This window comes from Stegostoma tigrinum, chromosome 9, assembly GCF_030684315.1.
Source record: "Stegostoma tigrinum isolate sSteTig4 chromosome 9, sSteTig4.hap1, whole genome shotgun sequence".
Taxonomy (NCBI): Eukaryota; Metazoa; Chordata; class Chondrichthyes; order Orectolobiformes; family Stegostomatidae; genus Stegostoma; species Stegostoma tigrinum.
In genome coordinates, this window is record NC_081362.1 from 12,976,318 (window position 1) to 13,004,043 (window position 27,726).

Below are 27,726 nucleotides of genomic sequence, written 5' to 3' on the forward strand. Positions count from 1 at the left end.
TCTTGTCGAGGGCTGTGAATGAGCTGCGAGGTCTCAAGTTGCGCTGGCTGTTCGATGACAAATCCATTGCTGAGGGGGTGTCCGGACTGCCAAAAAAAAGCCCCCATTTGCAAAATGCCATCGACCCACGGGCTTCCCTGAGCGAAAGCAGCCAGTTTGCAATCGAGGTAAGGTTGCTGCGTCTCTTTATGGATCAGTTCAGAAAACACGAACGTGCCGTGACTGAGTGCAGAACAAAACCTCCGAATGTTTCTGCTCTTGGTTACAAGTTACAACGTATTCCGAAGGGGGAAAAGTGTTTAGTTTTTTTTCATTTCGTGATAGTAATAGTTTCTTTAAAGCTGCTAGAGCAGAATTCGATGTGCCGCAAGGAAGCTAGTTCATTGAAAACAACATAGCAATCCTGCCAAACTGTTGTTAAATAAACCGGTGCCAACTATTGACTTTTCTGCAAGGAGTCAGTGCTTGCTGATCTTATTATAATATAAACCGTCCTTTTTAAAGTATTAACTGCACGAGATATATCGAGCAAGGTTATTCTCGCAGGAGACCTTAAAGGACATTACAGGCGATAAAAACAACCGGCGCAAAGACAGTGTGGAACCGGGCAGGCGCCAGTGTTTATCATTTGCTGTATATTGTCTGCAATTGTACGTGTGTCAGAACTACACTGAACGTGGCTTGCCTTTGGTTTCACTCTGTAATATAGCAACTTTGCCTGGTATTGGGACACAGCGAGGAGAGAGTACAAGTCTGAACCAACATTGACCGACCGCACTTGATTGATTCTCCCCGCGTTAAATTCCAATCCTGAACTGACCAAAACAAGTCGCGCATGACAATGAATGTTGTCGATGTCAAAATTACTTTAAGGCTATTTTCGGTGAGATGGGTCGTGTTTCCCGTTGCAGTTTAAGTGGGGGTGTGAGTTAGAAATTCATTGTCATTTCTGCAGAAATGGAAATTGTTGGGGAAACTCAGCAGCATCTGTGGTGAGAAAGCAGGGTTAACCTTTCGGGTCCAGTGACCCTTCATTAGAACTTATTTCTTGCTAAACGGATTACAAACAGAATCTAATTTCTTTCAGTGGGTAATAGATTTTTTTTATGGGTCCCATGATACGTATTTAAAGAGACCATGTTGGATTAACGAACGGTTAATGGGTGAATATTTCTGAAGCTTGTTTCCCTTTTAATCAACTAAAGCAAACAATTCCCCGGGTTATATTAATGTCATTAAAAAAGGGCTCGTGTGGTGCAGTGGGTAGTGTCCGTGTTCAAGTCCGACCTGCTTCTGAGATGCAAACTGATACAATCGAACGGGCTCAGTAAAACAAATTAATATCATTACGGATTAATCCGGAGCAAATTGTCTGCAACCTTTTGTTCTCCCAGTGCGCCTCAAATTAAGATTACAGGTTAAAAAAGAAACTAGAGAAAGGAAATGCATTTCGAAAATGGGTGATTTACACGATTTGTGTTCATCAGAAACATTTTAGGACAGTAATATTTTCGATTCCATTCCTTAAATCAAAACTCTCATTATGGTTTAGAAAGCCCAGAAAGGACCATGATGCCGATAACTATATTCTAAATGGGAATGTGATTTAATTCCCCCAGACGTGTCCTGTGTTTTTGTTACATGGGAGCGTTGAGTGAAAGATATCCTTACACCTTCTGACATATTTTAACGAGTCAGTTCCCAGTCAATTGGACAGTGCACAACCGTGCTCATTGCCTTGTTAACGATCTAAATCATTGCAAACTGAGATGGGAATAGTGATTGTAAAGGTTTTTTTCTCCCATTCCCTTCCCCGCCCCCACCACTAAGATACTTAATTTTTGCTTTCACCGTGTCTGCATTAGGAACTGCCATGCAGGTAATGAAAGGGCTTTGGGGCGTGTGTGTTATCCGGTGATTAATGCACCCCGGGATTAGTTTCAGCACAGGACCACATTGAGCACATAAACTGCGGCCGGGATTGCATCAATCACCCGCGAGGGCCGGCCGCTGGGTCTGGATGGCTTATTGTGCTTTCGGTTCTCCGAACAGACTGGCGCAAGCAGCGACGGAACATATCATGCTGCAGTCAATCAACTTAGTTTGGCAAAGGCGGATTTGAAAATTTGGCTTTTACCCTATCAACATGTGTGTTTGAATTTAATCCATTTCCTACGGCACCCATCCATCCCATGCCCCGTTGCCGGCGGAACTCTGTCGCGAGCAAAACCAATGTAACAAAACAGGCCTGGCCCAACATCATCAATCTGAATTCTCATTCTCAATTGACCAAGAACGGAGGCAGGTCTGTCGGAGCATTTTCACACGAGCCATTTCCTCAGCCAGCTTTCTTTTGCATCGTTTCGTGTTTTATTTCAATGGAATGAACGCAGCGAATGCGTCTTTCGAAAGCTATGTTTAAATCAATCTCCGGCAATAATTTCCCCAGTGTAACCCGGCAAGATTGGCAATTTTGTCAGATTTTTAGAAAATAATCTAAAATGAGATGCTATTTTTCCTCTTTAAAAAATAATTGTAGAGTAAGACAACATCTAAAACAGACACTCCTAAGATGCTGCTTGGCCTGCTGTGCTCATCCGGCCCCACACTTTGTTAACTTCGAATTTTGATGTCACTGTGCTTTCGGTAATTTTTTGGAGAAATTGTACTTAATATTGTAGAAAATAATATTGTACAATAACGTGATGTGGCTGCCCAGTCCTCTCAAAGATGCTCGCTGTTATTTGGATTGTTTTGAATGCATTTGGCTCGAGATCCAGTCTACATATGAACTAAACAATGCATCAAATGTAGACAATTTCAAAACACAATTTCAAAGTCATTTGCAATCTCCGGGACTGCCACGTTAAATGACTTCGATTATATGCTGCAGTTTGTGCTTGGGATGAGTTGGAGGAATGATTCGAACTATAGTTTTATTGCAGTAAAATTTGCCTAGTCGGCTGCATCTTGAATGAATGTTGTACTTGCTGAGATTGGTCATATATACAACACAGCTTGCCCAGAGAGGCGTCTCAAATATTTATCCTTAAAAGCCCTTGTAAGTACTACCTCAAGGAGCCGGGAAGCTGTCTCCAAGTCTAATCATTTCCTTCACCGCTGCAGATATCTAGGCAGCTGTACATTATCCCAGAACCTTATGCACAGTGCAAACTGTGGGATTGCTTATTCAGTCACACGCCTTTGTATCGGCGATGGTTCGAGTCTTTACTGCTGTGTGCGCAGAATAATATTTTCTGACATATATGGTTTTCATTTTCCCTTCACGCTCCTCTGTGTGAACGGTTTTTATTTGAGAAAGAGAGTAGGAAGAAGGCCGTGCCGCCGGTTTTTGATTTACTGTGTCAGTTTGTGATCTCATTGCGCAGTATGGAAAATATTAGGCTGGATCCAGATTGCGTGCAACAGGCAGACGAAAACAACATGGGGTAAAAAAAAGGTCTTTATAAAATTATAGCAGCGAGTGATACAATAACTAACTGTATGCACCTCCTTTCTGGCAATTGTGTTTTGAACATAATGTTTGTTTAACTCGTTACTGTGTTATCATACCTTTTTCAAGGCATTATTGACGATTTCGTTCTCTCTTGTTATGAGGTAAATTCATGCTCGAATACTGTTTAGAATGAATTCAGGGTAAAACATGCCATTAACAGGTGAGCAAATATATGCACGGTTCTACGGAACCTCGCTTTCCTGAGCCACGGAGAAGAAAATTCTTGAAACAGAGGTTTTAAATCCCTTTAATCAGTGCATCTGCAAGCAATGCGGGATTTTCTTTGTGTTAGGCAAACGTAAACACCGCACCATGTCGTTTTACATTTTGTGTGCAGAACCTTATTTCCCATGATCTTCCTCAATCCGATGGAATTAATATTCCCCCGCCTGTCTGGCGTTGGTTCAAGGGGAAATATAATGAAGTCTACAGCGATTAATAAACGCACGACATTCCATGGAGAAGCGATAAACAGTGAATGGGTTCCCTTTCCCTTTCTGGACGCGGAATGGGAGGCTTGTGCTTTAAAGCAGCGGATTTAAAGCGTTCCACTTCACCCAATTGGCCTCTTCACGTTTTACACATTTCGAGGGCAAGGGCCCTCCATATAATATCATTGTAACTTCTCCCCTGACACCTAGTCTGACGCCACTGTTGCAGCAAAATCAGCCGGAGACTCGCCGGCCGACAGCACCGACTCAAATCTGTTTCGCCTGTGAGCTTTGAAAAGCGCGGCTCTTCCACCGAGCTATCCAGTTTAAATTTAAACAAAATGTAGAGGGTAAGAGAACCGCAGCGTGGGTTATGGGTCACGTAGCTCGGTATTCTTCTACACTGCCACAATCTTTTCAAGAGCGTTGAGTTTAGTTAGCTATCGTTCAAATCTTTTATTAATCTGATCGGTTTGAGTGCGTAAAATAGCGTATAAATATTAAGATTGTATTCTAAAAATTTAACTAAAATTCTATGTAGAAGTCATTTGATCACAAATACTAAGTTACAAAAAAACAAAATGAACTTCAAATAAACATTTGAGATGTTTCTGTTTACTGACAACAAAGCAGTCACACAGATATTTCCTCTTCAAATAGCTGAAGAACTCATGCTTTACCTTGTCAATGTTTTATGCAAATTGCAATGAATTTTCATTGCTTTTAATAGTGACATCCTCCTAGCATTTTACACAGAATCCTAACGGTGCAGAAAGAGGCCATTCAGCCCATCAAATCTGCACAACTCTCCAAAGAGCATCCTACTCCTCCAACTTTACATGGGGTTTTTATTGTGGCCACCTGACCTAATCTGCACACCTTTGGGCTGTGTGAGGAAACCAAAGTACCCAGAGGGAACCCACACAGGTACAAGGAGAATGTGCAGACTCCACATGGAGACTAACCTAAGGCTGGAATTGTACCCAGGTCCCTGGCACTGTGAGGCAGCAATGCTCATCACTGTGCCACCATGCCACCTTCAAACACAGAACGCAAATTCTGACATGATCTGAGATAGCAAGGTGTAGAGCTGGATGAACACAGCAGGCCAAGCAGCATCAGAGGAGCAGGAAGGCTGACGTTTTCATCTAGACTCATCTTCAGAAGTGGTGGGGGGGGGTAGTGCAAGGGGTTCTGAAATAAATAGAAAGAGAGGGGGAGGCAGATGGAAGATGGTGGAGAGAACACAGACAGGTTAAAGAGGCGGGGATGGAGCCAGTAAAGGTGAGTGTAAGTGGGAAGTTAGGGAGAAGATAGATCAGTCCAGGGAGGACAGACAGGTCAAGGGGGCAGGATGAGGTTGGGAGGCAGGAGATGGGGATGGGGCTTGAGGTGGGAGGAGGGGATAGGTGGGAGGAAGGACAGATTAGGGAGGCGGGGACGAACTGGGCTGGTTTTGGGATGCGGTATGGGGAGGGGAGATTTTGAAGCTTGTGAAGTCCTGACAACCACCTGGAAACTGATATCCATTTCAAGCCCACTGACTCCCACAGTTACACCACCAAAAACACGTTTCCCTCCCCACTCTTATCTGCTTTCCAGAGGGACCACTCTCTCCATGACTTCCTTGTCCGCTCCACACTCCCCTCCAGCCCCACTACACCTGGCACTTGCCCCTGCAACCGCAGGAAGTGCTACACCTGCCCCTACATATCACCCTCACTCCCATCCCAGGCCCCAAGAAGACTTTCCACATCAAGCAGATGTTTACCTGCACATCTGCTAATGTGGTATACTGCATCTGCTGTTCCCATTGTGGCTTCCTCTACTACGGGCAAACCAAGCAGAGGCTTTGCAGAACACCTACTCTCGCTTCACATGAAACAACTGCACCTCCCAGTCACAAGCCATTTCAACTCCTCCTCCCATTCCTCAGATGACATGTCCATCCTGGGCCTCCTGCAGTGCCACAACAATGCCGCCTGAAGGCTATAGGAACAGCAACTCATATTCCGCTTGGACCTCTGCAGCCCAATGGTATCAATGTGGACTTCGCAACCTTCAAAATCTCCCCTCCCCCTATTACATCCCAAAACCAGCCCAGTTCATCCCCACCTCCCTAATCTGTCCTTCCTCCCACCTATCCCCTCCTCCCACCTCAAGCCCCACTCCATCTCCTCTCTACCAACCTCATCCCACCCCCTTGATCTGTCTGTCTCCCGGGACTGACCTATCTCCTCCTTAAATCCCCACCTACACTCACCTTTACTGGCTCCATCCCTGCCTCTTTAACCTGTCTGACTCCTCTCCACCTATCTTCTCCTCTATCCATCTTCTATCCACCTCCCCCTCTCTCCCTATTTATTTCAGAAACTCCTTCCCCTTCCTCATTTCTGAAGAAGAGTCTAGACCTGAAACAGCAGCCTTCCTGCTCCTCTGATGCTGTTTGTCCTGCTGTGTTCATCCAGCCCTACACCTAGTTATCTCAGATTCTCCAGCATCTGCAGTTCATACTATCCCTGGCATGATCTATTCAATTTAGCTCTCATTTAGAAATGTCTCTGTAAATTGTCTTCTGTCATGCATTTTAAGGGGCAGTGACACATCTCCAGGGACCTCTGCTCATACGTTCACAGGGTTCATGCATCATGGCAAAACCAGCATTTGTAGTTCCTCTCTAATTGCCTTCAAGAAGATGGTGGTGAGTCACCTTGCTGAATTGTGAAGTTCATGTTCGGCAGGTAGACCCACAGCACCACAAGGGAGAGATTTCCAGGATTTTGATCCAACAACAGAGAAGTAACAGTGCTTTAGGGGACTTTTCAAGTGGTGTTTCTCACATGCATTTGTTGCCCTTGTTGTACCCTCATAGAGGTCACAAGTTTGAAGGTGCAACAAAAACACAAAATCTGACTTCTCAACTCAAAAAGCTTTGAAAGAAAACATTGAGCATTTTCACAGACAATATAATTGTGTGACTAAATGTAATACTTTACTTGCAATTTTAATTGAGGAAGGTCAAGTGGCATACTGGATAACACCCTGCCTCTGCGACAGGAGTTCCAGGCTACAGTCCCATTGCAAGACTTGTGCGCTATGGAAGGTGTGTTCATAAAGTGGTCAACCAGGTTAATTATCAACCTGCAGATTCTTCCAATGCACCTATGACAGGCAGTGGGAATGGTAGAGGCAGCTATACTTGATGCAGAGAGGTGTCCTTCAGGCTGTAGCCTCTGGTGACAGGCTGATGACCTGTCCCAGGAAAACGTATCTACAGAAACGGGGTACACGTGTACTTTATCTGCCTTACGTATCATACTAGCTGCAGAAAGCTTGTGTATCTTTTTCTTTAACATTTTCTAATGCAATGCAAATCTTAATGGCACAGGTTAGTGGAAACATTAAGATGCTCATTGATTTTTTTTCAGGAACATATAATTTGAGCAATTTGATTGGCTTTTCTTGCAAGGTGCCCAATTTTTATTTGTGATTTATGAACGGATGAAGCAATTTAGTCCTTGCTGATTGGCCTACTATCTACTTGCTCAGTGGTGTTTTGGATTTGACTTTTACATTTAAAATTTGAGCCAATTCGGTACAAAACTGATGCCAAAGTTTATCAATAAATATCTGTAAAGCCTGAAATGTGAAATTTAAGCATCCTAAAACCAGCCCAGCTCATCCTCTCCCCCCACTGCATCCCAAAACCAGCCTAGCTCATCCCTGCCTCCCTAACCTGTTCTTCCTCTCACCTATCCCCTCCTCCCGTCTCAAGCCACACCTCCACTTCCCACTTACTAACCTCATCCTGTCTCCTTGACCTGTCCGTCCTCCCCAGACTGGCCTATCCCCTCCCTACCTCCCCACCTATACTCTCCTCTCCACCTATCTTCTCCTCTATCCATCTTCGGTCCGCCTCCCCCCTCTCCTTATTTATTTCAGAACCCTCTCCCCATACCCCTTTCCTGATGAAGGGTCTAGGCACGAAACATCAGCTTTTGTGCTCCTAAGATGCTGCTTGGCTTGCTGTGTTCCTCCAGCTTCACACTTTGTTATCTCGGATCCTCCAGCATCTGCAGTTCCCATTATCTCTGATCACAAATTTAAGACAATGTTTGTTTGTTCTGATGTGTTCCACATCTTGAAGGAAACAAGGCGTTATGAATTAAGTCCATAACCAGAAGATCTGTTCGACATCAAATTATGTTTAGTTTTATAAGTGAATAATCCCATGTAGAGATTCCAGATCAGTGTATTCTTGCACACTTGATTAAATAATCCTTGACTTAGTTTAGGATATCTGCACATGATTATGGACACCTCAATGCGATAGAATAGTGTTCTGCTGGCCTTTGCATAGTCCTGAGACTGTAAGTCATTCAAGGATTCTGAGAATTTCTAGCTTCAGTTCAGACTTTTCTGCAGCACATATTGACAGGTATGGCTTACCTGATAAACTTAAACATAGCCCATGAAGTATGACAATATCACAATCTTTGTTCTATTCCATGCACTAGTAAATGAAGTCTGTTCCCTTTAACTTAAGTGCTGCATAACAACGTCTGTCATGCATGGCCCATTGCTCATGAATTTGAGTGCCTGAATCTACCTGGCCACATCTGACCAACACTACTTGTGAAGTGGAGTGTCAGTTGTTGCTATGGAGAGCACATTTCTCTGTCTTATGCCCTGCATTTTTAAATGAATAGTGAAACAGCAATGACAAGCTTGTACAAGTTATGAAGCAAGGATTGGAGCGAAGGTGCTTCTCTTGATAACAGAAGCACCCACGCTGAAATCTCATTCATTGCTCTGCTGCTTTATTCTTCACACTCTGAGGTAGTTCCATCAGAGAAAAGCTATTGCTAAATTTTATTGGAGTATTACGTTGAAATCCCTTTGTGTCAGTGCAAAGTAATATGGATTCAAACAGTTAAATTACAAGCACAATAAGTTTAAGATTGTGAGAACATGCCCATCAGCCCTGTAGAAAATAGTAAGGATTTGTTTTTGGTGCTTTTAAACAGAACCCAGAAATTATAGAGAGATAAGCAGAGCCAGATTAGAGACCCAAAGACAGGGTGTGAAGAAACACTGGCAGGTGAAATAATGTAAAATATAAAGGATTTTATAAACACACAAAACTGAACTATCATACAAAGAAAGAGTAGGGCTGTCTGGGGATGATAAAGAAAACTATTACACGCAAAGCAAAGGAACAAGTGTACTAGATTAATATTATGCCCAGATTTTCACAGGAGAGCACTGGAATGAAAGGTTGCAGTAGAAACAGGAGCTGTATTTAGATGGGATAACAAGTGTGTGAAAAGTAAACTTTTGTTCTTTCATTCATCCCATAATGACACAGGAAGTCACTGGGAGAATAGCAAAATCACTGCTGGCTGCAATCTTACCACCCCTACACTGTAGAAAGGGACCATTCAGCCCATTGAGTCTACTCCAACCCTTCAAAGAGCATTCTACCCAGGCCTGGCTCCTCACCCCATGCCTGTAACTCTGCATGGGGTTTTAACCTGCTCTTCCCTGGACGCTACAGGGCAATTTTTAGTATGGCCACTCCACCTAACCTGCACATGTTTGGACTGTGGGAGAAAACCAGAACACCCAGAGGAAACCCACGCAGACACTGGGAAAATGTGCAAACTCCACACAGACTGTCACCTGAGGGTGGAATCTGCCTCGTTGAGGCAACAGTGCAAACCACTGAGCCATCTTTCAAAATGTTTTGGTCACAGAGGGTGTGCTGTAGGAGTGGAGGTTTGTTAATGTAATCCATCAGCTCAGAATTCATCAAGAACGAAGCAGGCCAGTTGAATGGCACCCCATCCACCACTTAAAACATTCACATTTGCCACCTCTGACCCATTGTGATTCGCATTAAAATACACTGTAGAACCTCACCCAACCTCCTCTGAAAGCACCTTCCAAACCCAATGCCTCTACCAGCTAAAAGGACAAGTGAAACAATGCATCACTGCCAGCAAATATCCCTCCAAGCCCCACACCATCCTTAACTGAAACTACTGTACAGCTTCACTTCTTCACTGTCATTTCTGGATTAAAATCTTGGACCTTCCTTTCTAACAGCACTGTGAATGTACCATCCCACACACTGATTGCAGCAGTACAAAAAGGAAATCTAACATAACTTTCTCAACATTATTTAGGGATGGACAGTAAGTGTTTATTTAGAATGCTGTCTTAGCCAGGGATTCCTGCATTTCACGAGCAGATTAAAAGAGTTAAAACCAAATTCAGCTGATGAGTGTTTATAAGTTCTAGGGAGTAATGAAAATGAAATTAATTTTCAACTTGAGAAAAAGTTTCTGGGTTCATTAAGGACACCCAAGAAAATTTGTGAAATTCAGTCATTTCTTGCAAATTAATTGGAGCTCTTTAAGGAAGTAATGGAGTAAAGTAAAGGTTGAATGTTTGAGTTTTCAAGAACATCATAAGGCCCTGAATAGTCACCGACTTCTTAAAATGAAAGTGCACAATATTCAAGAGAATGTGACAACATATATATTAAGTAGATTAATGGACAGGAAAATTGAGGATAATGGATCATTCTTGGATTGAAGCAAAACCAAAGAACTAATAGCTTTCACAGTTGGATGCATTGCTCTTCTCATTGATTAAAAATAACAACAATTTGTGTCTGGGGCTGGCACTTTGTTAAAAGATGACAGTGCCACAGATGTTAAAGTGTAATTATGTTCAACAAAGTCTCTGTATGCAGTTCCAGGGATCCGTGGGTGGGTTAATAGATTGAGTGGGTGGTTATTGTATTCAAATTGTGATGGAGAAATATATTTATTTATTGCAGGAAGAAAACCGATGACATATATATCAAATAATACATTGTAAAAGGAGTAGAGAAGCAGAGAGATTCCAGTCACACAAACATTTAAAAGTGGGAGGATGAGCAATTAAACACCAATTCAGATAAACATGAGTAAGAGGATTACCAGGGAAAGAGTGGGGCCTAGTAGAGACAATTGAGGCAATTTTGCATGGAACCTGAGAACATAGGTGAGGTCTTAAATTAATATTTCTCATCTGTATTCACAAAGGAGTTTAAGGAAATAAAAAAGGTGAGTAAAAAGATGAAGTTAAAAAATTGCAATAGGAGTTGCTGCAGATACAATTGACTAAACAGTACAATAGATAAACATTAAATTCAGGGTGAGATGCAGCTGGCACCATAACTTAGCAATTCTAGTTGAACGTTAAAATCTATCAACATCTGCTGGGAACCAATATTTGTAGTATAACTGAAAATCTACATTATTAATACAGGCTTAACCCACGTTGGTAAGATGAATGTAAACTTGTTTTCTGCATGTTGTAGCTCGTGTTATCAATTAGTCTGAATGAGTATTAAGTAAATAAAGTTAAACCTGCCGTGGCACAGTTCACATGTTAAGGACTTGCAGCTGCATTTTAAGATTTACCAGATCTGAAAGATCCTTACAGCAGTGTTCTTTATCTCATTGTTTGGGTTCTATTTTGTGTTTTTCAAGTTGAGCAAAATTTCCCTCATCTTGGGCCAACTAGTTATATGCTGTGGCACTGAAAGCTATGGGTAAAGGGACTAAGGCACCATCAATGGCTTATTAACTCTATACAACCCAAGTTAACATCAAACACCATTTCGATTGAAACTTTAATTGTGTTCACAATTATATTTCTAGTTTCTTTCCCACTCTTCATGTTTTTGTTTTGCTTGACTTAACGCTGTTTAAATGTACAACAACAATAATTTCCATTTATATACCAGCTATCGGCTAATGAATGGGCGGCAAGCTGGGAGGAAACAGTCAAATCATGTGGCTTTTTCAAAGATTTTTTTGTAGAAGAGGAACATCAGCTCAGACAACACCTTTCACATTCTAGGGGTTTCAGATAGAGAGAAATTGTTTTCTTTGGCAAATGAGTCAATAGCCAGACATCATAGATTTAAATAATTAGCATAAGGAATAGAGGGAAGATTAGAAGAATTTTCTCACACTGAGTGTTGTCAAGATTTAAAACATTCAGACTGAAAGGACATTTGAAGCAAATTTCATTGCAACTTTTTAAATTCAATTTAAATGTACTGTAAGAGCACAAGGTTGCAAAATTATGGAGTGGTTGAATTACAAGGCTAAATTACAAAGGTAGATATTTTGGTCTCCTTCTGTGTTATAAGATTATATGTTCCTTCACAGCCAATAAATTATTTTTGATCATCATTGCTTTTTTTATTCACCGTGGGACAAGGTATTGCTGACTCACCAGCATTTGTTGCCCTTTCCTAGTTGCCCGTGACAAGATGATGGTTAGCTAGCTGCTTGAACTGCTACTGTCCCTACACTGTAAGTTCACCCATAATATCCTTACAGAGGTAATTCCAGGATTTTGAACCAGCAATAGTTAAGGAACACAGATATATTTCCAAGTCAAGATGGTGACTGGCTTGGAGGGGAACTTGTAAGTGCCCCCAGCTATTTGCTGCCTTGTTCTTCTAAATGGAAGTAGTCATGTGTTTGGAAGGTGCTGTCTAAGGAGCCTTGAATTTCTGCAATGCCCTTTAGTACACATTGCTGCCACTGGGCATCAGTGGTGGAGGGAGTGGTTGCTTGTAGTCATGGTGCCAATCAAGGGGGCTGCTTTGCCCTGAATGGTGTTGACCTTCTTAAAACTTATCAGAATAGATGCAACATTTGCTATAGAAAATCACCACTTCAACATCAACAACATTTCATTTTTCCTCAGATTACATTGAACAAATGTTTTAGAATAATCTGAAATTCAAGGCATGGAAACAAACATCTTGATAATGCTAACTCAATGTGTTAAATAACAATCCTGATCTCTTGAAGTAATCAGTCATCATATTACTTTTTTAAAATGCTGAAGTCAGATGATTAATTATATTTGTTTTATTAATGTTTGGGGGATGGGGGTGTTGCTGGCAGGACCAGCATTTGTTGCCTATCCCTAATTTCCCTTGAGAAACTTTTCATGTCAGCTTGAATAGAAAGGACTAACATTACAATAAACTACAGTCACATTTGAAATTGATATTACAGATACTGTTGTAACTAGGATTATGCAAATATCAAATGCACATAAGATTTTCAAAATTCTGAACTGACAATGAAAAGTACTTCTGATTGCCAGTCATGTGCCCATATTAACTAAGTACAACAATCCTTGTTTACACTGTTAATTTTCTTAGTAATGCTACTTTTATAATATTCAGCTTGCTCCAAAACCAGCCACACTGGTTTGGTTTAATATGACTCAGGCATGCAGTTTGATTTTCTGTCCATTAGTAGACCATTGGACTTATTCTGAAATAGAACATTTCACAAATCACAGAACAAGAAAATGATCATTTGTCATAGCAACCTAGTCTTTCTTTGAAGGAATTCCTTCTTGTACCCCTCAAATTATGTAAGTTTGCCCAATTTTCCTGATCCAACGCATTGAATCCCTAGTGGAAAATGTCAGCAAATGTGTTCCACCAAAAGCTAAACTAAACACAACATCAGAATATCCCTATCTCCTGTTATTGCATTGCCTGTCCTGATTCGTCACCATCATGTTCCATGCAGTGTTAATAATGTCTGTCACTATTTGTAATTTTCAAATCATTCACAAATAGACACTTTTCTGGCTTTTCAAAAATGATCTTAATCAATACAGCATTATGGTGCCTTATGTGCTAGATTATTCTACGTTGCCACTATTCAGTGAAAAGGGCAAATACTTAAATCTCCCGTCATTTGAGCCTTGTCTGCTTGTCTTTTTTTTAAACTTTACCTTCTTGTTCCATGTACATGCTACAAGTTAAATAATCTACTGCCATTCACCTTATTCTGCCCTTAAAAAATTGTGAAATTGAAATTTTGATCTGTCCAATTCAGATAATTGTCCTAATTTTTCACGGCTAACATTTAATCATCATTAGCTTTGTTAAAGAAGGTTGAGATTATTCACATTATTTGATGTTTTTGTAGGTGTTTTGCTTCTCAATAAATGTTTAACTGCTTATCTAAATATCTGTGATGTTACCCATAGACTTCAAATTTCTAAGAAGTCTGAGAGTATCTCAGGACTATTGCTTTTTCTATACCAACAGAGTATTTTTGTTGGTGGAGGATTTTAATAGGTTTCTTAAACAAGCAAGCAGTTCAATTTTTTCATGTCCCATGCCTGTCATAAATTTAAAAAATTATAAATAAATTCAATCTTCATAGACAGTGCTGCATTGTAGTGAAAAGGCCACAAGTTACCATTTTTTATTTACAGACTCAAACAAACAACATAGCAGAATCTAAACATGTTGCTTGGTTTTAAAAAAATCAACAGAATTCTTTCCAAGTGTTGGTTATTAAATGTGTTGCACTGTGATCCAATTGCTTCTATCTTGAGAGATCACAGTTAAAGTTCTCTGCTGATCTGCAAACTGGACCTCACCTCATTTCCTGAAGTCGGAAAAGCAAGATAGACCATCATCTCCCACCTCCTTCAGAAATCCAAATTTTGTCACTTCACATTTGAATGTCTCAAAACAGTCAAATGATTATGGTTCCAACCTATCTAACATCCTGTCTAACAGAGGAAGTGGGTCATTAGGAGGCATATACACCAAGCAAACAGTATGGAGAAAACTGATCAGGAAAATTGGAGGAGAGTTGATGAGAATTTTCACTACACAACAATTTAGTATCATCTGAAATGCACTAAATGAGTCGTGGAGCCAGAATTTAATTGTATCTTTCAGAAGGGAAACAGATACATAACAGTAACAATTCACTTTGAAACAAATGCCTCAACGTTGCAAAATATCCCAAAGAGCTTACCAGGTATAAGTGAAGTTTTCAAAATCATGGGAATGTAGAAGGAGTGGATAGGGAGAAACTGTTGCCATTCCCAAATGGATCATGAACGAGAAAATACAATGTCAAAGTATTTTGCAAAGGAGTATAAATGTAAGGGAAGATACATGCAAAATCACACAGCAAGTGCTTAGAGCACAAACACATTGCCCAACACTCACATTAAATGATTATTTGAAAGTAGATAATGTACGATACTGAGATAAAGGTATGAGATTTTCATTAAGTTAAAATGCTCAGTGCGTTAGTGCATACATGATGGGCTAAATGGCCTCCTTCTGCGCTGCAGAAGCTCTGAGAATCTGAAAAAAGACACTATGTCATAACAGGAGGTATCAGGATAGGTGACCAAAAGCTTGACCAAGAAAGACTATCATAAAAGAGAAGCAAAAGATGGCGACATTTAAGAAGAAAATTACAGGATTCAACCCTAAACCACTGTAGGCATGGCCACAATGATAATTAAGGAAATCAGGGGTACATGAGAGGCTAAATTTGGAGGAATGAAGAGACCTTGGAAACTGTATGGCTAGAGGAGATACAAGATACAAAGAGGGACAAGGCAGAGGAAGAATTTGAATAGAGGGTTGGAATCAGTGTGTTGCTGAATGGAAAACCAATGAGTAAATTGGTGCTTGGTGAACAGGACTTGGTGTGAGATACGATACAGCCTACACTGTTTAACTTACCAAAGATTTAGGATTGTTCAGAGGTACCAAAAGAATGGCTGAGGGTAGCCAAGGCACAGGTGGAGACAGTTTATGTTATGGAGGTGGAATGTAGCAGTTTGGAGATATGGAGGATATGAGGTTGGAAGTTTATCTAGGGCTCAATTTAGACACCAAGTGGTGCAAATCTGGTTCAGAATGAAACAGTAACAAGGAGAAAGGAGGAATTTTGTGTCTAACAAACAAGGGGGAATCAAAGACAAATCAAAAACCATTCAGTCAATGTTGGCTGTCTGTAGAGAAATCTAATCGGCCTTGTTTTCCCCCGCCCCAACTGCATAACCTCTAGATGCATATGTCTGTTTACCTCAGGTGTCCCTCCAGTTTTGAACAGTTGATGTCCCAATTCCACCGCCCTCATAAACAGCAGGTTTCAGATCATTGCTATTCACTACATTAAAACAAAATTCCCCTATTCATCCTGCTCCTCTTGCCAAAAACCTTAAATCTGTGTCTCCCAGTCCTTATGCATCTAATACATCTGATAGAATCAGCTTTACTGTGCCTTCATTCTTTGCCCTTTCACAATCTTGATGACCCCTGTCAGATTGATCTCAGTCTCTTGTTCCAAAAAGAACAAATCCAAATAAGTGTTCTAAACTAAAATCTCTGGAACAATTCTGGTGGACCTCCTCTACGTCCTCTCAAAATCCATCACATCTTTCCCAAAGAACAGTAACCAGCACTGGACATAAACTATCAGTTATTCCCTCAAACTGTAGAACTTTATCCAGGTTCAACATAATTTCTTTGTTTTTGTATTCAATACATCTGTTTATGAAGACCAAGATTCAGTCTTCCCAGTGCTTCATTGGATGACATTTCTGGTCATCCTATAAGGGAGGTCAAGACAAGCAACATGGCAAATTTAGAATCAAAGGAAATGTTGATACGGTAGTCCTGGATATCATTAGCATACATGAGGAACTTAGGCATAATAACTTTGGATGATGTTGTTGGGAGGCAGCATATAGATGAGAAATAGGAGACAACAGAACTTTTTACAGAAATATGAAGATAAGTCATACCAGATAATCGTCCAGATTACTGGATTTCCATTCGGACATAGAATCCACTAAGGAGAGTTGCAATAAATAAAACATATATTTCCTCCCACTCTTTTGAAAATCAAATACTCTAGGGCTGTATACATAAAGCAGGGATGTAGAATTAATTGGCTAGCTTTTTCAAATAACTAGTATATACATGATGGGCTGAATGGCCTCCTCAGATTCTGAATGATTCTATGACTATCAAATGTTGAAACTGATATTTTAAAAAATAATCCATCTGGAACAACTTTGGGATTTTTTTCTGAAGAGAAACTTCATTTAAGTTCACAATTTTTAGTTGCAATTATATGGTCAATAATTGTAGTTCATGAAACAGATGTCAATTAATAATATTCATTAAGTTATGATGGTTCTTCTGTTCTTGGATGTGGAAGTTATAGGACACTAATTTATGCTGAACTTTTCTGCTATGGTTATAGCAATTGTTCTATTCCAGCAAACCAGAGAAGGATAGAATTCAAGCCAATCTTTGTACTTTTTTTCCTACCAACACACATTGCATGTAGTTGTCTCCCATACTAACCATGCAGTTTTAGTCTGGGTTGATTTCTCGGGGACTGAGAGGAATGCTGCATTAATGCCCACAACCTGCATATAACAAAACAATATATGTTAGCAATAATAAATAAATATTCAGATCAATATTAGATCCTATTAGGCTTATACACAATTATAAATGTCGATTCTCACTGAATCTCACTGAAAGGTGAAAGCTTAAATTATTAATGGTTAAACAAGATAAAATTTGGGAGTGCAAACACCATCATACTGCATTTTTGGTGTCAAGTTCACGCCATTTTTCATCTTCAGTACAAAGTGGACTTTATCATTTTTACATTCTCATGAAGAGCATCAAGGCGGCTTCCAAGATGACATACAAACAGCTGAACGAAATCCCACGACTGAAGGAGTACTGACGACATAGTAAATGATGCTTTGCACTGACGATAATAATTATAGACATTCAGCATTTACTTAAGGTTTACATTTGTTTGTTCCAAACATCTGCTGACAAACGTAATATTACCTAACCATGGACAGCCTGTTTGATTTCGACATGATGCAGCATGTTTTTGCTTGGAACAAATGCGATTTTTTTCTTTTAATTTTCAAGAAACAGAAAACTTATTTAGAACCACACTGTCGAAATATTTTGTACAATAATTGCTAGCCGGAAAATGATGACGATATTGTTTAGATTAGATAGATTTAACATTGCGGTGGAAAATCAGAGAGTATTAGATGTTACTTTTGCATACTGTCCTGTATTGAGTATTTTCAATCGTCACAGACCTAACCGCTTTCGTTCTGCGTCGTTGTCATGTTGATGAGTTCCCTGCGGTTACTCCTTTAGTATTGTGAAGAAACGACAGGCAACATTGCTTTCTCGTATCATCAAGGAAACTCGGTAGAGCAAATCCCATTCACCCTGAATTGGTACGAACCTCAAATAGTACGAGATAGTCCTTCAGAATTGAACGATGACAATTTGAGATTTAACAAAAAATACGCACAGAAAAGAAACCCATTTCTCAGAAATGGAACAATTCGCTGCGATCTGCTATCAGTTAAAAGCCGCTTGCTTCCGAAGTTGTCCTAATGTGTTGATTGCACGGCTGTGCTTCAGTTTTGCTTGTCATCCTCTGAACTGTTTCTAGATATATCTTATGTATATATAAGCACAATTATACCACGCCTGATTCCATGTGCTGCAATTTAACACGTCTTAATAAATTCAACCAAATTGTAGCAAATGAGTTAAACTAGCGCCCCCCCCCCCCCCCGCCCAGAGCCTTAGGCATTAAACCTGAGAGAGAGAAAAAAACTACTCTAATTCTAGAGTCTGAATTACTAGAGGTAACAGCAGGGATTCTAACTTTATTGCAATTGGCTTTAAGACTACGCACTGCACTTAACTATCTTGCCTTGCAATTTCTCTCTTCACTTGCCAATGGAATTCTAATAAAACAAGGCAGCTCCATGACAATAAATGACTTTATTTACTTGACTAGTATATGAGAGATGCATTTAACAAAGTTTATATGCTCACCCCATTAACACTGTGGAATCAAAATATGGAGAGACAAGTAGCTCTTCTTGTCATGAAACGGAAGGTGACAGTGGCATCTCCAAGATTTTGAACAGACTTTATTAATTAATTGAACTCTGTTGAAATTTTGGAGCTGATTCAAACCAAATTAAATCCCTTCCTTCTTGGACAAATAAGGTGCCAGCCTAAAGTATGCATCCTTGATTATTTTTTGATGACAGGATATATTAATAAACAGTTAATTGTGTCACAACTGATGTGTTAATGAGAAAACCAATGATAAAATATACAACAAGTCGCTGTGTGATCAGTCTGTATGCAATTGAAGTTTTACTGTGTGATTATTAAGGATTTGTTACATTCTCCCAGTCAAGCCACAAAGTGAAGTTTTATCAATATACTACTCCCAAGAAAACTGTGCCAGCAAATTGAATTATTATCGTGGCTTCAAAAATTATGTATAATCGTGGATGTGCCTATTCATAAAGTAGAGGAGAATTAGGGAAGTACTTCTGGAAGAGAAGTATATGATTAAAGTTTAAAAATACAGCATATGCAGAGTGAGTTTTTAAACATTTGATGTCGAAAGACCACAGCATGAGACAACACCTAAAAATATTCACTGTCAACCCTGCATTCCAACTCACATGTAAGAGTGGAGATTATGAAATTGCACTGGCATCTGAACACTGAAACCTTATTGTGCATTTCAAATTGCTATTTTGTTAACAAACCTGTAGGCTCTGTTAAACTTCCAGAAATTCATTTCACAAACATTGAAAATTAAGAAACACTGTGCTGTCAGACAGAAGGGCATGCTTCACTGTTTTAATTAGGAACAATGGAAATAGTTCTAAATTTACATATTCAGGTTTCATGCAAACATTCACAAAATGTTAAAAAATGACTATAATGGAAAAGAATATATCAAAAATTCAACGGGTTGCAGATAATCATATTTGCTTGTAGACAGACTAAAATCTGTTCTTAAAATAAGTTGCCCCTTAACTTGCAAAATATTTTTTGTCATTCTCTTTGAGCCTGGAGAAAGTAAACATATTTCAATCTGAAATTTTAACAGTGCTACTGCAGAAATTGCACAATACAGAGAAATGTGTTCTGTGTCAAATTCATCTTAAAATCCCAAATGTGACTTTGCAATTCTTTTATCAGCTTTTCTTTAACATTGTTATAATGCAAGAGATTTGCTTTACAGCAGAATGTAATGGCAAAAGATAATCAGAATAATCTGCAATTAAGCACATTTATCGTAAATATTTGTAAAAGAATTTAATAGAACTCATTAAAATTTCATTAAAACCAATTATGTATAGTCAGAAATTCTGAAGCAGTAAAACCTAGAGCAGAAAAAAAATTGATCTCCTTACAATGGATTCTCTGTGGGGTACTGCAGAGTGAGAATCCTCTTTTTGTGCAATTACACCTTTTCCTTATGAAATTATTTTACTTGCTGGTACAATTATATTGATTCCTTAGCATAGAGCCCCACTTTGTAATTGCTGTTAGACATCTGAAAAGCTGCTAAGATAGCTTTGCAAATGTTGATGTGTTTCATATGTATTCAAGATACCTAATTCAAGTACGTTCACAGAATATATGTACTCATAATTAAGCATGTTTGCAAAGCAGTGTTTTAATTATCTCATTTAAAAACGCATTCCATAAATAAACTTTAAGAAATAAACAATATTGATTTTTAAGCCAACAACAAATACATGAACCAGTGTTCATCTGAAGTTCTAGTATTCATTCATACATGATCAGTTTTAATTGTATATGTGTTAGTAAGATTTAGTGAATTGAAGAGAACTCAAGTGTACGCAATCTTTGTAATATTCTTCACAGACTGGACCATAACTACTACAATGAAGGGGCTGTCAGAACAGTGTTTTTTTTTCTAGCAAATGTCATCAATAGGAAATAACCATTTTAGATGCTGCAGAATAATAGTCTGTGCCAACAGTAAACTTCTGCATGGCTATATTAACCTCACAAGCAAAATGGAGTCTCTTCAGCTGCTGGAATTAATTACTGAATGAATGCTTACACAGATGAAATGTTTTTCAACTTTACCATTCTCTTTTTAAGATTTAACTTCAGCAAATTATATGCACTGCCAAACTAGTGCAAAGGTTGTAAAGCCATTTATATCAATTGCTTGCCTAACATTATATTTAAAATAAGTTGTATGTTTAGTTGACTTGCAGCATCAATTGTCTTTAAAAATCCTAGTTAAGAAAATATCAGCTTTTTCAATGGTTCTCATTAATTCTGTTCTTCTACCTTTGGAGTTATATTTTAAAGTTCCTTTCTATTGTCTAATTATAGGACATATTTCGGTAGACATATACCGTGATTTTGACTGAGTTATAATTAAAACAGAATATTAGGCAAGGTGGCATCCTTTGATAAAAAGTTGAATATTCATCATCTTGAAACCATCACATTGAATTTTACAAAACAGATAGAGACCATTTAGTCCATTGTACTTGTTTTATGCAATTAGTTCAACTCCCCTGCCTTTTCTTCATAATTCTTGCAAACATTTCCTTTTCAATTATCATTGAAGTTTCTTTTAGGGAAGTGACAGAATCATGGTAATGTCACTAGACTAGTAATTCAGAACTCTCAGGCGATTATTCTAAGGACATAGGTTCAAATCCCAGGACGGCAAATGGTGAAACTTGAATTTTATTTATTCATTCACAGGATAAGGGCATTTATTGCCCATCCTTAATTGCCCAAAGGGCAGTTAAGAGACAACCAAATCACTGTGGATCTGGAATCACATGTCGGCCAAACCAAGCAAGGATGGCTGTTTCCTTCCCTGAAAGATTTTCCAATAATCGACAATATATTCATGGTCATCACTAGATTCTTAATTCCAGGTTATTATTGAAGTCAAAGTTCCACCATCTGCTATGGCAGGATTCAAATCCAGGTCCCCAGAGCACTAGCTGGGTCTCTGTATTAACAGTCCAGCAATACTACCACTAGGCCATTGACTCTCCCTGAATTCAATTATTGAATTCAATAAAATGCCAGACTAATGCAACCACTGCTGGTTAAAAAAAAGTTCATTAATGTACTTTAAGGAAAGAAATCTGCCACCTTTATGTAGTCTGGCCTACATGTGACTGCAAATCTATGGCAATGTGGTTGATTCTTAACTGCCATCTGGGTAATTAGGGATGAAAAATCAATGCTGGCCTAGCCAATGATGCCTTCACCCAATGAACAAATAAATGTGCACATTTCTATCAAAGTATCATCCTATCAGCCAGGATATTCCACTCCCAAGAAAATATCTGTGAGACTATTTGAATATTTGCAAGCAAAACGTGTTAAGGGAAATGCTAACATTAAAAAGCGATGTGGGGGCTTAGGGAGCGAGGACTAAATCAAAATTGAATTGGAGGGGGAAATAAAATACTGTATCACCCGTGATGCTCTCCTCCCTCTAAAGGTATCAAGAGCACTGGTGGACACTGCATGCTACCTCTCCAATGATACCCAAGTTCAAACATATGGGCAGGCATTGGGCAGTGATGACCCCCTCCATAACCTGATGCCTGGACCTATTTATAGCAAGCCTGGCCAGACCCACAAGCAGACCCATGAGGAGATACTCTGATCTGCCCACACCCCTCCACACCATGTGCCCAAATATCAGGACCATAGGACTGAACTGCAACCAAAAACACAACAGAAGGTTCCCTGAATCACTAAAAAGGCTGTACAAAGACCCACATTTAATATATATACCATCCATGGGTTCCACAGCACTGCAAAATAAACAGTTAGCCTGGGAGTCTGTGAAACATCACAGTCTGCTGTTATACAGGACTGCTGCATGCAACACCCTCCACTCCAGATCCCCGATGAAAGACGGACTCTCGAGTCAGATCATAACAATGTAATGAATAAAACAAAATCCCATCATTCATAGATGGTCCTCAATCTGCTCAAAGGGACCAGAAATGCTTGGACTGCAGATCTGACAGAAAAGAAAAATACAGTAAATGTTTGAAATCTGAAAGACATCCAGGAAATGTTGGAAGTAGTCAGCAGATCAGGCAGCATCTGTGGAGAGAAATGAAGAGTTGATGTTTCAAGTCAATGCCCTTTGGTTAGATCATTCCCTCTAATGTCAAGGTAGGAGTCTCTATTACAGGAGTTGAAATACTTGATTTGACAAATACTTGTTTGGTTATGAATATCACCTTAAATTTCCAGTGAGAGGTGTAGCAGCAACACCATAACACCTTTGGTTTAGTTCCAAAAATTGACAAAGAGATGGTTTTGAATGAAATCTTTACTATTACATAATCTCAGTATTCAGCACATATTTCTGAACACATAAGTTTTTGTTGTTCGCTTTTATCAACTTCTCTAGTTCCAACTCTTTTCAATCTTAATCATGTGATATAGGCTTTGGTCCTTCATCTTTGTTTTAATAGTTTAAAGTGCCATCTCAAACATTAATTCCACTGGGCCCTTGTAACCATGTCCGAGAGACTTACTGCTCCCCATGATTAATTGCAGACAGAAAAACATAATGTAACGCACATACTTTTATTCTCTCTGGCACTTGAAGTGTCGATAATTTCTTTTGGTAAGGTTTATACAATACATTTAAAACAAAGGAACATTGAATATGCAAGCCTTTGTGTTCAAAATATGACTAAATTGCTAAAGGAATGTTCTAATGACATTGAATTTATCAAATAATTCCATGGTGGATAAAATCAAAGTTGCTTTTATAATTAACATTAAAATCCTCTTTCAAAACCAATTTTCAATGCTTATCCTTAAACGGCCAGTATCCCCAGTTTGTAATGTTAGGTTTGATTCCATAATAACCTGATTTCATCATCGGAAATCCAATGGAAGATAGCCTTTCTAAAGGCAAAGTATTGATTTTGGCCTGAACATTTTCTGTACCAAGGAGGTAAAAAGGTGTCAAAATGGGATCTGAGCCAGAAAGCTTCACTTAACCTATAGTTAGCACAACATGCTACTTTGGTAAAGGAAGCAAAACCAACTCTAGGAATGATTACTCAAAGCCTTGTTAAATAACAATTTATTATTTAGTGTGCCTTTAAGTATTTATTAGTGAGGCTGAGCAGAATTTAGGTGATTTCAACTAACACTATCTCCCAACAGTGAACGCTGACACTGATTTCAAGCATTACCCAAAGCGAAGTTTGCCCCTAAAGGGATACTTATCCTTTAATGTTCACTTAATGCTGGAGGTGCCAGCCAGAACACTCTCTGGAGGGTGGATTTTCACCATGCACAAGGTAAATGGGGGTTCATTCAGTTCTTCGGACCCTCCTAGTGCTTCAAACATTTTACATGTTAGTATTGTGTGTATAAGAGAGGTCTTTGTTTTTTTTTGGATGGAGCCAAAGTCCAATGGTCTGCTTGTTTACTTGATATGCATCTGTACAGAATCAAACTGCATTTGTGACAATGTATATGAACAAAGAATTTCTTATGAATAAAGTATTTTTTGAAATAAAAAACAAAGGATTTTCACCATGCAGATAGAGAACAGGGCTCCTTCTGTGCCAGAAACCAGCTTCCACCAGTAAACTGCCTAAAGTTCAAATTTTTTTTGGAGGCAATGTAGGAGACTTAACTGATGAAGTCTTTATGAAGATAATTGACCTGTTCAGGAGTGCAACTGATTTCACAGGTTTCAGGAAAATGTATGAGCTGGAAAATAGAGGCAGGACTTGTGGATATATGACATTGCCATTATTTTGTCTTGACAGTCCATCTTTGTTCTAGTGTAATCCGGGTCCTGAAAATCTAGGCTAATAGTTGCATTGGATACAGATTTGAGGAGTACAGCTAGGGCTGTGGATAGAACTCAAGGTTAAAGACAACAGGACAGTGCATCATTGTGGACAAAGATAGAATGGACAGAAAGTAGAAGAATTATTGTGCATCACTGAGGAAGGTCAATGCAGGGAATAGTCGTGTAAAAAATAATTTAAAAGATTGCAAGTGAGTTATTTACAATTTATTTTAATGATTCAGTTGAAGAGACAGAACGCATATAAGTTTGCTGATGGCACAAAACAATGTGGAAACATAAGCTGTAAAGAAGATGCAGAAAGATTGCACAGAGCTATAGATGGGTTAAATGAATGGGCACCAAGATGACAGATGGGGTATAATGCAGGGAAGCTTTAGATTATTCATTTTCTCATAAGAAGGGGAAAGCAGAATACTTTTCTCAAGGCATTATGCTTGTTAATATTGATGGTCAAAGTGGCAGAAGGGGATAAATTTTTAGTAAGCAAGGGATAAAATGTTGCCAATCAGATCAGCCATGATCTTATTAATTGACAGAGCAGGCTTGACAGGCCAAAATTGCCTACTCCTGCTCTGTGTTCATATCAATATAAAAGTTAGTTTGCAGAACAATTTGGAAGCCAAATTATATATTAGCCTTTATTGCAAGGTGGTTGGAATTCAGGATGAAAGAGTTGCCCGACAATTGTACAGGGCTTTGGTGAGACCACATCTGAATACCATTTGAAGTTTTGGTCTTGACACTTAAACAAGATACACTACCATCAGAGGTGATACAGCAAATGTTCATGGGATTTGTCGCCGTAACAAGGGAGTTGTCTTATGATTTACTCTCTGTAGTAAAGAATTCCATAGATTCACTGTTATAATAAAACGTGAGGCTGGATGAATACAGCAGGCCCAGCAGCATCTCAGGAGCACAAAAGCTGACGTTTCGGGCCTAGACCCGTCATCAGAGAGGGGGATGGGGTGAGGGTTCTGGAATAAATAGGAAGAGAGGGGGAGGCAGACCGAAGATGGAGAGAAAAGAAGATAGGTGGAGAGGAGAGTATAGGTGGGGAGGTAGGGAGGGGATAGGTCAGTCCAGGGAAGACGGACAAGTCAAGGAGGTGGGATGAGGTTAGTAGGTAGGAGATGAAGGTGCAGCTGGGGGTGGGAGGAAGGGATGGGTGAGAGGAAGAACAGGTTAGGGAGGCAGAGACAGGTTGGACTGGTTTTGGGATGCAGTGGGTGGAGGGGAAGAGCTGGGCTGGTTGTGTGGTGCGGTGGGGGGAGGGGACAAACTGGGCTGGTTTTGGGATGCGGTGGGGGAAGGGGAGGTTTTGAAGCTGGTGAAGTCCACATTGATACCATTGGGCTGCAGGGTTCCCAAGCGGAATTCACTGCCTTCTGCGAAAAGAAGATCCCATTCATCTCTGTCTTAAATGTGAAACCTGCTGTTCTGTTATTATGCTTTCTGGTGTGACTATCCCGGAAGGAGAAATAACCTTTGTGCATCTACCCTATAAAGTCCCCTAAGAATTTTGTGTGTTTCAATGAGGTTGCTTTTCAATTTTTCTAAATTCGAATGAGTACAGGCCCAAGCTACTCAACTTCTCCTCATTCGTCACACTGCCCATACTTGGGATCAGTCTAGCAAACCTTCTCCAGACTGCCTCCAAAGTTAACATATAAAGTGGGCACCATAGACTGGCTGAAGGGCCAGTTTCCATGCTGTATTACTCTATAACTCTGTAACTCCATGACTCTATCTTTCCTTATACTCAGATCCAGAACTGCTCATGGTATTTCAACTGTGTACCAACTCACACCTTGTATTATTTTCGCAAACTTTCCCAACTTTATTTCTCCATTCCCTTTGAAATAAAGACCAGCATTATTTTTGCTTTCCCTATGATGCACTAAACTTGAATACTCGCTTTTTGTGATTCATGGACAAGGATTCTCAAAGCCTTCTCTTCTGTAGCATTCTACAGTCTTTCTCCATTCATAATAATAAACAGCTACTTTATTCTTCCACCATTACCTCACATTTTCCTCACATTATACTCCATCTGTAAAGTTTTTGCCCATTCTCCTAATTTAGCAATAGCTGAACTCTTTCTCATCCTCACCACTTGCTTTACCATCTGTTTTTGTATCATCCACAAACTCCTTTCCAACCATTCACAGTCATGCAAATTTGTTTTACAACCAGCAGTTCAGGTATGGATGCTGTGTCTAGATTTAGAGAAAAGCACTGAAATAGATTTTGCACACAGTAAGACATTGGCACAAGTCAGCTGCAACCAGGCCATGCAGCAAGTAAAGCACAAGAGCTAGCTCACTCAAAGGGTGAAGTCACATGCGAGTTCTGCCACAACAGACGCAGGTAAGGAATTCATGGGAGCAGTTTACAGAAGGACGCTGATGTGCATTTACAGTGAAATGCTTGATATGTTGGAAAGCCTGCCAGGAACCTTGTGATTGACATCAGGGAGCGCGGAGGAGTACAGCACCAACTTGGCACAGATCCCTGTGCACAGCTTGGAGCCCATGCTCCCTAGCATGGAGACACTGGCCAACTCCATTTGCACAATTGTAAACCCAACGATGATGTAATGTCTGTTGGCCAATCTCTCAGATGGAGCAATAAGCAGCAGTTTCCGGCAGCTATCAGTGGAAGCTCAGTGGAAGCAGAATTAGCAGAGCTTGCTCACAGAGAGATGTGCATGCAATCAGTGACACCTTGCACCAAGGCTAAGCCTTTGCTCTACAAATGAGGGCTGCAGTCGTGGAGTGTGTGTCACTCTAAGGAGAATGAGATGAAATGAAGTACGGTACACTGATGGTAGGAAAGTGAATGCAGGCATGGAAGAACTCTCATGAGTGTTCTGAACCTTTTGATTAATACAGATGTATTTGGTGGAGGTTTGGGCAGGTCTGAAGAAAGTAATATGCATTTCTTAAAGATTTGAATCAGATCATTGAAACATCTCCTGCATTGCAGCCATGATCTGGATGTTGGGCTCCTGCCACGAATATAGTCTGCCAATACATTTGATGCCTAGGAAGCTTCCTGCCCTATGAGGGGGAAAAGAATACCCCTCTCTGTACAAAAGCCTCCAAAACAGTTACAGCAGTGTGTCAGCCTTTCCACTAATGGAAAGATATATTTCCCAGCATCCCCA

At 39.7% G+C, this 27,726-nt stretch overlaps 1 long non-coding RNA gene across 3 annotated transcripts in view; it reads left to right on the plus strand.

Annotated features, from left to right (window-relative positions):
• Positions 1-27,726, plus strand: part of LOC125454644 (uncharacterized) — a 64,067-nt gene continuing 36,341 nt past the window's right edge. For all 3 annotated transcript variants that reach the window (XR_007248064.2, XR_007248065.2, XR_009446122.1), the window contains exon 1: positions 1-167. This is a non-coding gene — a long non-coding RNA (uncharacterized LOC125454644). The remainder of the gene's footprint in view (positions 168-27,726) is intronic.